Raw genomic sequence first — 13839 nt, 5'->3', positions numbered from 1 at the left:
TATAGCGTTTGGCTTCACTGTAATCAATCAGAGATGAAGACAGGTATGAAACCTTTCTTCTGTGTGTTTGTGTGTGCGTACTTCTGCTGCAAATAAAGTGTAAGACCAGCGCAGATGAAATCCAATCCCTGGCTCCGTTAACTTAGCAAAGTTTCAACGCCCTGCCCTAAGTGGAAATAATTCAATTGTGTGTTTTGTTTATTTATTAAGAGCGTTTTTCGGTCCTGGAATGGCGGCGTCCTGTCGTCTGGCGAGCAAAGTAATTAACCTGTCTGATGCTCATGTGACAGCCTCGAGTCTGGATCATTTCCACCATCTTGCATGTCCGCGAGACCATTTGGAAAACATTAACCGACGCCTTCTGCTTCCGCGCGATACGTGGAATTATCCTTATTAGTGTTCGCGTTATTATGATGAGAGGAAACAGAGCGCCGATCGTCCCTCTGTGATTTAATTAGTTTGATTAGAATGCACCTCGACGGAGTCCGATCGGCGGAAACGGAGGATTTCTCTCCAAAGGACACCTGAAAATGAAGAGGGGATAAAATGCCTGTTTAGACAGCTGGGCCTGCTTCCCCTCGCTTAGAGATACGGTATCGTTATAAAGTCTATTCCATTCAGGCAAAGCTTTTCATTTAAAGCGAGTGGAAATGAGCAATTTAAAAAAAAAAAGAAAAAAAAAACAGAGAGAGACCATTTCCCAGAGTCTCTCTGCGGCTTGCACGAACAAAAAAAAAAAAAAAAGTCCTGGGATAGCTTTGTATCAGCAACAGTGCGAGAGATGTAACAGTAAATCAACTGCGTTTTTAACCTGCACGGCAACAAAAAGGACTGAATTAGAGCTGAGCGATAAAAACAAGAGTAAAGTCACAACGAGGCTGTAAAAGTCATCCAGAGGCCGACGTAAACACGGAGCAAGCTCATCTTATGCTGCTGTTGATGCTACTTTCTCTAAAAATGGCTAAAATAGCGGGGGGGGGGGGGGAATTGGGTAAAAATAGACACAAATGGATAAAACACCTAAAATAATGAAACATTAAAAACGGGCAAAACTCATAAAACTGCAAAAAAAGACCGGATTGAGGATGGTATTGTATCGTCAAAGCCTCCAACAGGTCGCCCTTACTGTCACCAGTTGTTGCCATGGAAACGAAGCTTTCCCAGCAAAATTTCGTTTTTGGGGGAACCTTGGGGTCTGCAAACCGCCAGGCTCCCTGCAGCTTTCAGCTTTTCACCCCGGAAAACCAAACTGGAGCGGGAAAAAAAAAAAAAAAAGCGAACACTAGAAACGCAAACAAACCTTCGAATCAACCGCCGAAGAAGTGAACGCTGAAATTTCTGGAATTAAGTTTTGTAATTCCAGGCTGGCACGTCGCATACTAGCCGTGCCGCTCGGCGCCGAGGGCGAGAATCTGTCTGGAAGATTCAAATTCAGGCACCGGGACGCCACTGACGATGGAAGAACTCAGGCATACTGGAAAAAAAAAAGCAGCACTTCACCCTAAATTCAACCCCTCCTCTGCATAAACTGTTTGGGGATGCTAAATGCTAAACGCTCACCCCACAGTGAGGCGAGCAACAGCCGGCATTAGACACCCAGCACGGCTGCTGCAGGATTTCAGATGGCTGCTAATAACCAGGATGTATTTCAAGGACGGCGTTTCGGACATTTCACCATAAATGATGCTAAATTTGGACTCTTTTCAAAGCGCTTTACTTTATTAAATGGATGCTTTTCATCGAGTCTCCAGGAACGTCTCGACTAACGCGAGTGTCCCGCTGGAATTTCGTTCGGCTCGTTGTTATTTTAAAGTCCGTTGACGGAACACAACAGATGGAGGCTGTGGCTCATAAAGTCTGACTGCCGTCACGCCGTCCAGACAGAAAGCCTGGTAAAACCTCCTTTTATCAAAGAAGGTGTGCCGCATGGATCACCTGGATCAATCTATTGTTGATACATACTGACCACCGCAGACAACAAACAGGAGCTGCAATATTTGGAATCAACTCAAACTTTTTTATGTTTGTTTGTTTTTCAGCTCAGTAACTCCAGAGACAAAAATGTTCATTTTCTGCCTCAGATGACTCAGTAGCCCGTCCTGCGAAAACCACTAATTAACTCTCTATTATGGCAACTTGATTTGGTGTTTTGACACGATTTAGCCAAAATATACTTTACTTGCGAAACAAACGTCAAAAATACGTCCCAAGTTAATTAGCAGCAATTCTGCTTTTCTTGTCTGTCTGACACTTCTGTCCTGCTGTTGCTGCAAACGGTCTAACAATTCAGCAAAGCGACTAATTTACCTTTTGGTTGCTTGAGGAGCAGCTAAAGTTAAAGTCTGGGTGTGATGTCGGGATCATGGGAAGCGGCGCCGGTGGTATCTAACATCGGCGGTCTTGTGTTACAAGGCAGGAAAAACAAAAAAAAAACAAAAAAAAAAAAAAAGCTGTAAAGGGAGCAAAGACGTCAAGCAAGCGCATAAAATCAGAGAGCAGAAGAATCGTTAAATACATCCAAACACGGCGTGATCCATCATCCCGCTCCCCGCGTGCTTCGGAGGTGTGGAGGTTTTGAAATATAATCTGTTTGCTAATTATAAACCAAGGCTAAAGCGTGCGCCGGCCGTCGCTCCACTGAGCGCGGGGCGAGAGTGTACCCACAGGCTTCGTGGGTGGGTGGGGTGGGGTGGGGGGGGGGGGGGGGGGGGGGGGTGGAATTAGCATCGTTGGCGTGCACGTGCACGTGCACACACACGGCCTTGGAGTGATTAGATCCGCCCTGGATGTGAACAGCAATTAGCTGCAATCAGAGCCGTGTCCCCGTCCTCCCTGCACTCGCTGTCCTCCCACCTGCTCTCCTCTGCACGCCAGCCCCCCCGCCGCTCGCCGCTCTTCCTCTGCGTCTTTTTCTTATTTTAAAGAGGGATCCCATGACGCTCGCCGTTTTTGCTGGAATTCTCAAAAAAACTTCAGCACGTCGTCGGCGTACGCGTTTGTTTTTAGTGTGATCTAAAACTTGTCCGTAACGCCTGTTTGTTCGAGGCTTACAAAAGAGCCGAAAAACAGCAAATTCAAGCAGGGACGGCCTTTTTCAACACATTGTCAAATAATTGCAAAAAATAAAGAGGCTTTTTTAAAAAGTTGTTCATATTGGCTTCATCGTTCGTGTCTTTTTCTGCAGAAATGCGCTCGTTTTCCAAAAAGTAAAAGAAGAATTCGCACCATTTGCGCGCAATCAGGACAACATTATGTTATTAATACTATTGAAAATATACAAATTTGAAAGAGTTGATGCATAAATGACAGGACGATGGCGTTTTTACGTATGTGGCTGTTTATGAGCAGGAGCAGCAGCTGCCTCTGCTCTGGTCGTCACGTTGCATTGTGTTGCGGACTGTGAAGCCGGTGTGGACGCACCTGGTGCATCCTTGAGCTTTTTTTTTTTTTTTTGCTGAAAGGACGCGGCGGAATGTGCAGAACGAGCTCGGATCCTTGAGGAAAAGACTCAAACTTCAAGAACGCCGTGCTGGTCGGAGCGAGCTCCGCTGGAGCCGGTGGAACTTCTGGGGTTTTAATTTCCTCTTCGGTCATGTTTCTCCCCGTGTTCGCTGGGATATCGTCATGTTCCGGCGGCTCTGATCTGCAGGCTCCTTGTAATTCTGCTGATGAGAGCCGGGGCTTATTCTGACGTAACGTGCTGTCAGGGGCTGAGAACACCCAGAGATTCATGGGAGGGGGTGAGGGATGAGGTTTTAGAACTGGACACGCGCTTCCTGCACTCATCTGCCAAAACAGCCCACAGCTTTTTTAATGGATCTCTGGAACATTAGGCCGCCGCTACGGGAAACTGTGGCCGGCGGCAGCAACGGCGCCGAGAGGAGAGATTTCAGCGCGAGATCCGTCCGGGGAAGAATCTACAGAGACTGCTAATCTTCTCCTTAGCTGCATATTTGATAGCAAAGACGGTAAGTAATAAATAAACAGCTTGACTTAATCTCCTCCTGATCCCAGGTGGAGCGGCGCAATCCCCATCTGGAGAGCGACACACCGCAAAAGAACAACCACGAATTATGTTTCCATTGAGCTGCTCATGTTCTCCAGAGTCAGAACGACACTGAGAGAAAAGTGTGAATTATGAAAAAGACGATCCATAGAAGAAATATGAAAGAATAATAACTACTAAAATATTAAAAAGACGATGGAGAACATAGGACTTTGCAATAAATGACACATAGAAAATGGGAATACAAACATATTAAAGGTATTTTGATTGAGGGAGCGCGTGTAGTTATGTTGGACCGGTGGTGTTTGTTTTCTTTCACTCATTCTAGTATTAGAAATAAATTTCAAACCTGTTGAGCTGACAAGCTTGCCACTAATAAACATTCCATTAAATTGTAAAGTTTTATTGCAGGGTGTGAACGACCTGTGGCAAAGCTCCTTCTTGAATCACAAATATCATGATTAGCTAAGGACTGACAGGATTATTTATTTCATTTTCCCCAGAAACAAAAATCAAAGAAAGCCCACTAAAAACAACAAAGTGATGAATGAATGAATGTTTTTCTTTCATTTTTGAGCTTCAACACCAGAAATGTGATTATTATCATTAAAGTTAGAGTTCCCCCTCAGATTAAAAGCGTCCCTTCAAGCAATTGTTGGAAATCCACGATTTTAATGAGCTTTAATTTTAATCTGACCTACTTTGTGTCTTTCAAGAGTGAGGTTTGAATTTATTCAAACATAGCTACTGGAGTACAATTTTAAAAACACATGTAAATGATATGTTAATTTGTGCAACCGTGTTGGGAAAAGCAGTCACACTTGTCAGTCTCGTGCTTCACAAACAGTCAAAATTGGAGAAAAGGTGCAAACTTGGGGAGAACACAGCGTGGACGTTGGCAGAGAGAAAGAGCACCGTGATGAACTTTAGACACAAAGACGTTGACATCGTCTGCGTAAGTGTTTGTACTGGTCGTGTTTTCGCCCGATGCCGACACAACGATCAAGTCCCAGGCCGGCTAACGAAGGCGGATATTTAGCAGAAGGCCAATTAAGGTCCCGTCACTTCAAGCCGGCGGTGGAAAGCTGGAAAGGACGCGTGTGTAAAATCACTCCAGGTGAATTACTTCAGTCGGATACTGCGCCTGTTCATTTGCGCTCTCTTTTCATCATTGGATCGTCCGTCCGCCGGCGTGATTTTTCCTTCTGAGTACCGGTCCAGGCAGGTGGGTTTAAAAAAAAAAAAAAAAAAAAAAACTGCCTTGCTGCCCTTCCCACCTTCTCCAGCCTGCACCTCATCAAAAACCCTGGGGTGGCCCTCCGTGACCCCGCTCTTCTTCTCATCCTCATCCCTCCATCCTTTCCTCCTTCCAATCATCCTTTCAACCTTGCAACCCGACCTGCCCTCTGACCATCTGTCTCCATTTACCAGGACACCTTCCTCATCTGTGTTTCCTTACCCCCCCCAACACCTCCACCCCCCCTCCCCATCCGCCTAACGCTCCCGTCTTTGCTTTTCATCAACCTGAAGACGACATATCAAGGAGCGAAAAATGAAAAGAACATCGCTGACGGTGTGTTTTTTTTAAAGCGGATAAAGAGAGAGAGAGAAGTGCGAGCGTATGACTGTATGCATGAGAGAGAGAGAGAGAGAGAGAAAATAACTGAGAATGAATACATGAAAACAGAAGGGAAAATCAAGAAGGATGGAGACAGACAGCGGCGCCGGAGCAGAGAATACAGATCAGAAAAGAGCAGAGATGTCGACGAACTGCGAGAGCAAACATGATGACGGACGGGGAACAAATACGGCGGTCGAAGGTCGGAGTAGAAAGCACTCACACACAGGACCACGCTCATCCACCGAGTGTGAGCAAATATCGTGCACATCCGGGTAAATACGCTCACGGACGCTCCTGCACTTCACCTGGAAATCAAAAAAACAACACTGTGCAAAAGAGGTTTTCATCTACGTGCCGCCAAGTATCTCAGCATCTCGGAGTCTCTGTCGGAGACGAGCCTGTAAATAAAACATCTGTGGATCCAGTTGAAGACATCACCCCGGGCTCAGAGAGTCCGTGACGGGTGTTTTCCCTGCGTTCTGACACTTTATGGATTAACTGACAATGGAAATCTCATTAGCTGCGGCCGGCTGGAGAGGAAGGTCTCCATCGCGGCAGAGTCGCCCGGTTTTTCTCCACCTTACAAACGGACAACGTCTCCTACTGGATGCGCTTATGCATAAAACGCTGTCGCTCCCTAGCAGCAGTTATTAAGATGATGGCGGCTCGCTGACAATGGAAATGCTTTCAGGAGCTGGCAGGTCTGAAAGTGAGCGAGAGCCAAACGCTGAAAGACGCTCTTGGATAGGAGTCAGACGGGAGCTGGTATCAGTCTCTTAAATTAAACTTTTCCCTCTTCTCTGAATTTTTATGCCATCTCCCGCCATTTCCTATCATGCGTATAACTTATTCTAACCTCCTCGCCGTTGGGATGCGTGGTGTGAAGTGAGAGCTGCTGAAGAGAGACGCAGCAAAAGATGGCGGGAATAAATTCTCAGCAACAGTGATCGGATAATAATTCATGGAATCTTTACAACAAATCACTGCATGTTCACAAAAAGTATAAAAATCTGAAGTAATTCCTAAACTATCATCCCACCTTGACACATCTATCAGATTGGAGGGTTTTTTTTATGTTTTCTTTTTCTCAACTTGAAGGTCAGAACTGATTAAATGCAGTGTGCACACACACACACACACTCATGGATTCGAACAGATCTTGCTATTGATCGAACAGATAATCTGTTTTTTCCAAATCATCTCTGCTGATTTGCCGGGACTCCTTTGCGATGCTCCTCAGACTCGATCCGCCGTCCTCTTTGTTTGCCTTAAAGTTCCCCTCCAACTATCGATCCGCACTTTGACAAGTTGCAAATCCTCGTTTAATCCCGACCCGGCGGGGATTCTGATCCAGAACCCCTAGATGTTTGTGTTCAAGATTTTGGGGATTCACACTGCAATCTCTGCCCAGCCAACATGTCAGCCGGCGTTGACGTGGCGCCACGGCGGCGGCCGCCGGTGATCATGGAGGGCTTGATGTATCAATAAAACAGCATTACTTCCCGTCCCTGGCGCCTCTGCTCGCTTCCTGCTCTGAAACGACCCAGAAGCTCCATCTGGGTCAGATCGTCCCTTCGCTCGGCCTCGGCCGACTGTTGACATCCATCAGCAGCTCCTCATTCATTCCGCCACCCATCTATTTTTCAGTTTCCCCTCAAGAAAAGAGCAGCCGCCTTCCTCCTGCAGCTCATTTTTCTTGTCTGGTGTTTGTTTTCCCCTCCCTTCTCTCTCTCTCTCTCCCTCCCTCTCTCTCCCTCTCTCAGTTTCTCACTCTCTGCTCCTATCAGCCCACCCTATCTGTTTCTCGTACACAGCCAGACTCAAATCTCCCGAGAACAGGCGGATTCGTTCCCTCGCATTCATCTCCTGTGCCAGCATCGAACCGGCCAGCCGCCTCCTCTGCTGCCATCTCCTGCCCGGACGTCGCACGGCGCCGCCCAGATGGAGCCCAGCTTCCAGAAACACCGCTCTGAGCCCATGTCTGTGTGTGTCTATGCACATTTCAGCTGTTTCCTGAATGCTGACCCTTCCTTGAAAATGTCTGTTTGCTTTTTCTTCTCCAGTTGTTTCGACTTCTGCTCACATGTTCATTCCAGTCAGGCCCGTTTCAATCGAGCATCCCGGCGATCTGAGAACTTAATTTCCCCGAACGGCACACATCAGTCAGGCTTGGAAAACTGAGCTCCATTCAGCAGGGCCCGGAACACGGCGGGGTACTGTCTGCAGACTTCACCGTTCGCTCAGCTGCTTCACCTCCCAGCTGTTGGTTTGCTGCGTGAGAAAGTCTTCTTTTTTTTTTTTTTTTTTTGTTTTCTCTCCTTGCCTGGAAAAAGCAAAGTGAGGACCACAGACGCTAAAAATACTCACGACTCTCAAGTTTTGCGTGCAGCAGTTTGATCATGTTCGCACAGATCAGTGAGTCAAAACTCGGCTTCCGGGATGCATTAATGAAGTGATAACGATGTGTGAACCGTTAACACTTCTGAGCTACAAGGACCCATTTTTAAAAGAAAAGCTTGAAAAAAATACAAAAGTTTTAATTTAATTCATCATAGATTAATGGAATTTTGCTGTTTCGAACCCGTTTTGTCAACATTTGACGGGACTTTTTATACAAATCGCAGAAATCACAGCAAAGTACAGCGCAGGTTTGATGGAGGCTTTTCTTCGGTGTTAAAATCTATATTAGAAAGTAGGTCTGTGGCCTTGGGGTGCGGGTGGGGATGGGTGTGTGTGTGTGTGTTTCTTTTTTTTTGGGGGGGGGAGGCGTTTCCAGGAAAAAGGTTAGGAGCCACTGGTCTATGTAATTAATGGGGAAGAAGTAAATGTCAGGGTGAGTAAACTGACCGCAAGAGTCCTCGGAGGACGGGTTTTGTGAGGGGTCCACTTTGCTGTAAATTACAAAGAAGTCCCCGGTGTGTGTTTGTTGTTCACGTTATGAGAGACGCCCACGGCGAGTTCGTCTCGGGGTGAGGCCGATCGGCAGGTTCGCGCTCAAGTTTACGGCCCGCGCTCACCCGGAAGAACGACTGAAAGATGAAAACGGTGCGAAAATCCATTCCGAGAGAAATCGGAAGTCAAAACGATCTTTAAGATGACAAATGGCTGCACGGTGCAGACTGTGTGTGTGTGTGTGTGTGTGTTGTGTAACAGTCTAGCAGCAGCAGGCCTGCTGGGTCAGGGGGTCCGAGTGCAGACATGCACACTCGTCCTGCTCGTCCTCGCCGACGGGACGCCGGCGGACAGATTTAGGCCGCTCTGCTCCGGAGACGCATTTCACATGCTTTAGCTCACATGCTATATGTTCCGTCTGTCCGGGGGGTGGGGGGAGCAGGAGGCTTTGTCCGGGTTTAGGTGACAGTAAAGACGGCATCCAGTGATGTGACTCCAGACTCCTGACCCCGAGAGTCAATTAGCTTTAGCATCGGCTCCTTTCTAAAGAAAACTCTGCACTCTCAAACAGGAAGCCGTCGGCAGAATTTCACAGCAGCGCGGCGTAAATTAAACGAGAACGAGGCCTGAAAATAGACGCCAGGTGAGTCAAATGTGTGTGCGGGGGGGGGGGGGTTTGGATGGCAGAGAGGAGGATGCATGTGAAGAGAAAAGATGCTAAAAGGAAAATAGAGGAGGGGAAAGCAGAGCGAGAGGAAGCGTGGCGACCTCCCAACGCCGCTATCCGACACCGTGCAGCAGCCGTCCGTCAGGCCAGCTGAACGCTATTTAAAGCCTGAGACGGAGCAGCAGCTGGAGCTTCAGGGAGGTGGCGGGCGAGAGAGAGAGAGAGAGAGAGAGAGAGAGAGAGAGAGAGAGAGGAGAAAGTGGGGGGGAGGGGGGAGTTATTCATATCAGTTTTATTGAAGAGGTCACTCAAGGAAAAAGGTTACCGCCCACCAGGAGAACACCCGTCTGTCCCCATCCGTCAGTTTTTGTTGATTTTTTGACACTGGCATTCCATCAGGCCTGTTTGATCTGTTTCCAGAATGTCAAACACGTCTGTTTTTAAAACAATTTGATTTCCTAGAAGCATTAGTGCTTCATAATAAGTTGCTTAAAAGTTTCTCTGTAGACACTTTTGCTTCAGTTTTTCTGTAATATATATATATATATTTTTAAATGTCTCTTTCTGTTTTCCTTGGTCAATAGCATTTCAACTTTAAACAACTTTTTTTTAACAAATGCTATAATCATTCCAATTAAAAGCTTTAAAATTCTTGAAAAGTTTTGTTTATGCGCATACTAAGTGTTAAAGTTTTCAACTTTGGATTCAAGTTTGTTGTATTTTGTGCTAAATAACTTAAGTGAAGCACTGTGTAGAAGAAAATGCATGTTGGATTATTTTATTTTCTCATGAAGTACGGCAGTAAAGGTCAAGTAACATAAGTTTTGCTTAATTGTTTTTTTTTTTGCCACATATTCTGAAAAAAAAAGATTTTGATCAGTTTGAAACTTTAATTTTAATACTCCATAATGAACTAAAATAAGATTTTTTTCTGACTTTTAAAAGTCATTAATAGTAAAACATCCACCGCAATGTCAAAGTATACAGTACAACAAGTTTAAGGACCAGATATGAAGAAACATGCAAACTCCACACAGAAAAGTCGTGTGTCTCACGCTGTGTGTCCGCCAGTGCAAACCACTGCACCACCGTGACACTTCAATAGCTTAAAGAATGGAAACTGCAGCAGGACATTCCATAAATGTCATGATAAATATAAACACCAAGATGTCCACACTTTATTAATGAGCACCGTGTGATCCGGCAACAACAACCAAATCCATCCCCACTGCCGAAAAGACAAAATATGAAGAATTCACAGTATGTTTGATTTTAATCCACATACATGTCTTTTTGGAATAAACTGGTTTAAATGTGGATAAAATGTGTGATGTATGAATTTAAAAGATGATGCACACGTCTGGTGTGGCTAAATTCAACAGTTTTTTTTTTTAAGTAACAGAAAATGGGACACTTGAACCACTTTTCAGTGATTCTTGTTGCGCTGTTTTGGCACAGAGGAGGGGGGACAGATGGCACTTTCATATTTACATACACCAGCATCTGGGGTTTCTGTATAACCACACGCACGCGGGCACGCACGCATGCATGCACTCTTGGCTCTCCTACCAGATCTACACTTGATGATCTCTCCAAACTCGTCCTCCACCGGCTCGTCGCAGTAGTCCTCGGGGCGCACACCCTCCGCCATCGAAAACTGGGTGTAAAAAAGTTACTTGAAGTGGGGCTTTTTGATCGAAGTCGCCGTTAAATCCACAAGGAGGAGAAGAGGAGGTGGGGATCAAGGATGAAAATCCAGGAGGACCCGTCTAAAGACGCGCGCACGGTGTTTCCACACAAGATCCGAGAGGGCGAAGGCTGGAGGAAGAGGCGCACCGGCCGGGGCGGAGGCTGTCACGCAGGGGGGGGAAGACGGAGAGGAGCAGGTGCGGGAGGAAGGCCGTGGTGCGGGGTGGGCGTCAGAGCATTCCCACCTCGAAATAGTTAGGGTGTTAGGGGAGGTGGCGCGCCGCGGGCCCCCCTCCCCAACCCATCCTGTGTGGCGGACGCCGTGCGTAAAACCCGACACCGAGCGGACGCATCAGCGCGCGGATATTTGGGACGGGTGATGTCGCCGCGAGGCCTCAAGGTGAGTCATCCGAGCTGTCAACTTCGACCCTGTTTCACGTGAGAGTCGGAATCAGTCTTGAGGAAAAGAAAAAAATTACAAAAAAAACAGTGACGCGTCGACATTTGTCGTCTAACCTCGATGTGAGGAGCAGAACGAGCTCAGTGGGTCAGAATCCACCAGAAGTCACATGACTCCCAGAAATGCCCCCAGCGGGGTGGGATCGGGGCACTAATATTAGCGCTGCCGATGAACTCGACACTCCGGATTTCCAGACGGGACTTTGGAACTTTACAGTGTCCGGGGCTCCATTACCCATTACGCATTACGCACGGCGCGCTGCGAATTCATGGCAGCTGCTATAATTAGAAAGTCTGTTGATATGATGGAGCCGCCCGGGACATGTTGCCAGGTTGGAGGGGGGGGTTCTGCTTTCATGCTGACATTTATTTAAGTCCGGGGTTGGGAAGTAACTGATTACATAAGAGTAATTGTATTCCGTTATCATGTGTAGTTCAGGACCATGGACAGTGCAGACTTCAGTCCTTCGTGCTTCACCTGTCTGGTTTCAATGCGGCTGCTGCTTTGATGAAGTTATAATAAATATTTCATGAGTAATACAGTTGTATTTGGCATTAGTTAATAATAGACAAATTTACAGATATTTTACATGATGTGAGCGATAACACATGTTAAAGGTGTGTCTTGAGATTCTGCTGTTTGAGAACCACTGTGCTAGACGAATCCGAAGTGAGGTAAAAGTAATCCAAAAGTATTGAGAATGCATTACTTCACTTGAGCAATCCAAGGGAGTACGTTACAGATTACATTTTAGAACATGTAATCAGTAATCTGTAGGAGAATACACTTTAAAAGCAACCCTCCCAACACTGAAAGTGGCCTCAGGTCAGATTTTCTTACCTTTTCCTGTCCTCCGGTTTGTCCACCAGTCTCTCTCTCTCCTTCTTCCAGTCCTTGTCTTCTTTCTTTTCATCCTCCTCCTTGTCTTCCTGGTTTCAGCATTGTCCATCTTCACCTCCTTCTAACTTCTTCACCTCCTTCTCCCCCTCCTCAACTCTAAAAATCTCCCCTTCTATTATTTTCCTTTTTCTGTTCTACATCCTGTCTTTTTGTCTTTTCAGTTGAAAAATCACTCAGTTTTCTTACTTTTTTTCTCCCCAAAAAACTCCAGTTGTTGTAAACTGAAAGCGATATTATCAACAATGCCTCGTTAGAGTCGAAAGTAGCCGCCAGGAGGCAGCAAAAACAAACTCCACGGAGGAAAAACCTCAAGTAAAATTCCTCAATAACAAGAGAGGACGAGAGAAAAGTCTTGAAACAACAAACTAAATTCAGTGTCCACGGACTGATGAGTTAATGAGCTGCAGGTGTGGCGAGAACACCGGAAGTAACCGGTGCACGGTATCTGGCTACAAAGAGAGATAAAAAAATAAATAAATTAAATAAAAAATTAAACAGTTGATTGTCACAAAAATCCATGGAAGGAAAGTTTTTTCAAATGTTTACTATGTTAATAATATAGAGTATCAAATATAGAAATTACAGAAAAGGAACATTTAATAAATGAATGAATCTGGTTATTCAAATTCCACAAATATATTACTGGAATGGAACACCTAATGTATTATTATTTGCGTTTGTGCATGTATTACGCTAAAAATACATGTACAAATAAGCCAAAAAAAATATGTGTTTACTATTGATTAGTTTATTTTAAAGAACTTAATATGGGTTATAAATTTTTTTTTTTTCTATTCTCTTATTGATATTCATGATGAACCAATTAGTAAGTACTACTTGCAGTAACTACTTGTGGCCAGCAGAGGTCAGAAAAAGCCCTGATGTGTTTATGTCCAATACTCGCTGTCTCTGTTTGATCTTTGTGTTGCACACATCCAGGCTAAATTTAACAATATTGGGTGATAGAGATGACCAAGTAGACACAAAACAAGCAATTACATCCTTACAGTGTTGTATAAATATATCGTAGTGGTATATATTAATAATATATATTAAAATAATGGGGTTGTGAGTCTGAAAAATTCTTATAGACATTGTTTAGCCCTCTGAAATACTTTTTTTTAATTATGTGGAAAAATTTCCACACAAAATCTTTGTTTGCTGCATCTCACCTGCACTCTGCAGAGTCGGGAGTTGTTACACGGTGTGGCCAGCAGGGGGCGGTGCGGCCCCAGGCTGTGGAGCTCAGTGTGACAGTGCAGTAAAGTAGGCCAGGATGGCTCTGGGATGATGTTCAGAGAGGGACCCTGAGGGCTCAGTCAACAATACAGGAGCTGGAGGAAGAGTGAGCGACGGGAACAAATGTTAATGATGACGAAGGAGTTGATTTTGTGGCGGTGATGGAGGCTCCAGCTGTGATCTCCCAGCTCTCCTGCAGCCTCACAGCTTCTCAGTTTATTGCACCAAATTAAGAGAGTGCAGGTGGAGGACTGAAGTTGTGTATCTTTACGAGATCCTCCCTCTCCTGCTGTGTTTTCCTTGTTTCCCGTCACAGCCGCACTCGTAAACCTCTTTACCTCCAACTCTTCTTCTTTTTTCTTTTT

Source organism: Salarias fasciatus (assembly GCF_902148845.1).
Source record: "Salarias fasciatus chromosome 23 unlocalized genomic scaffold, fSalaFa1.1 super_scaffold_20, whole genome shotgun sequence".
Classification (NCBI taxonomy): Eukaryota; Metazoa; Chordata; class Actinopteri; order Blenniiformes; family Blenniidae; genus Salarias; species Salarias fasciatus.
Note: the sequence above shows the minus strand (reverse complement) of the source record.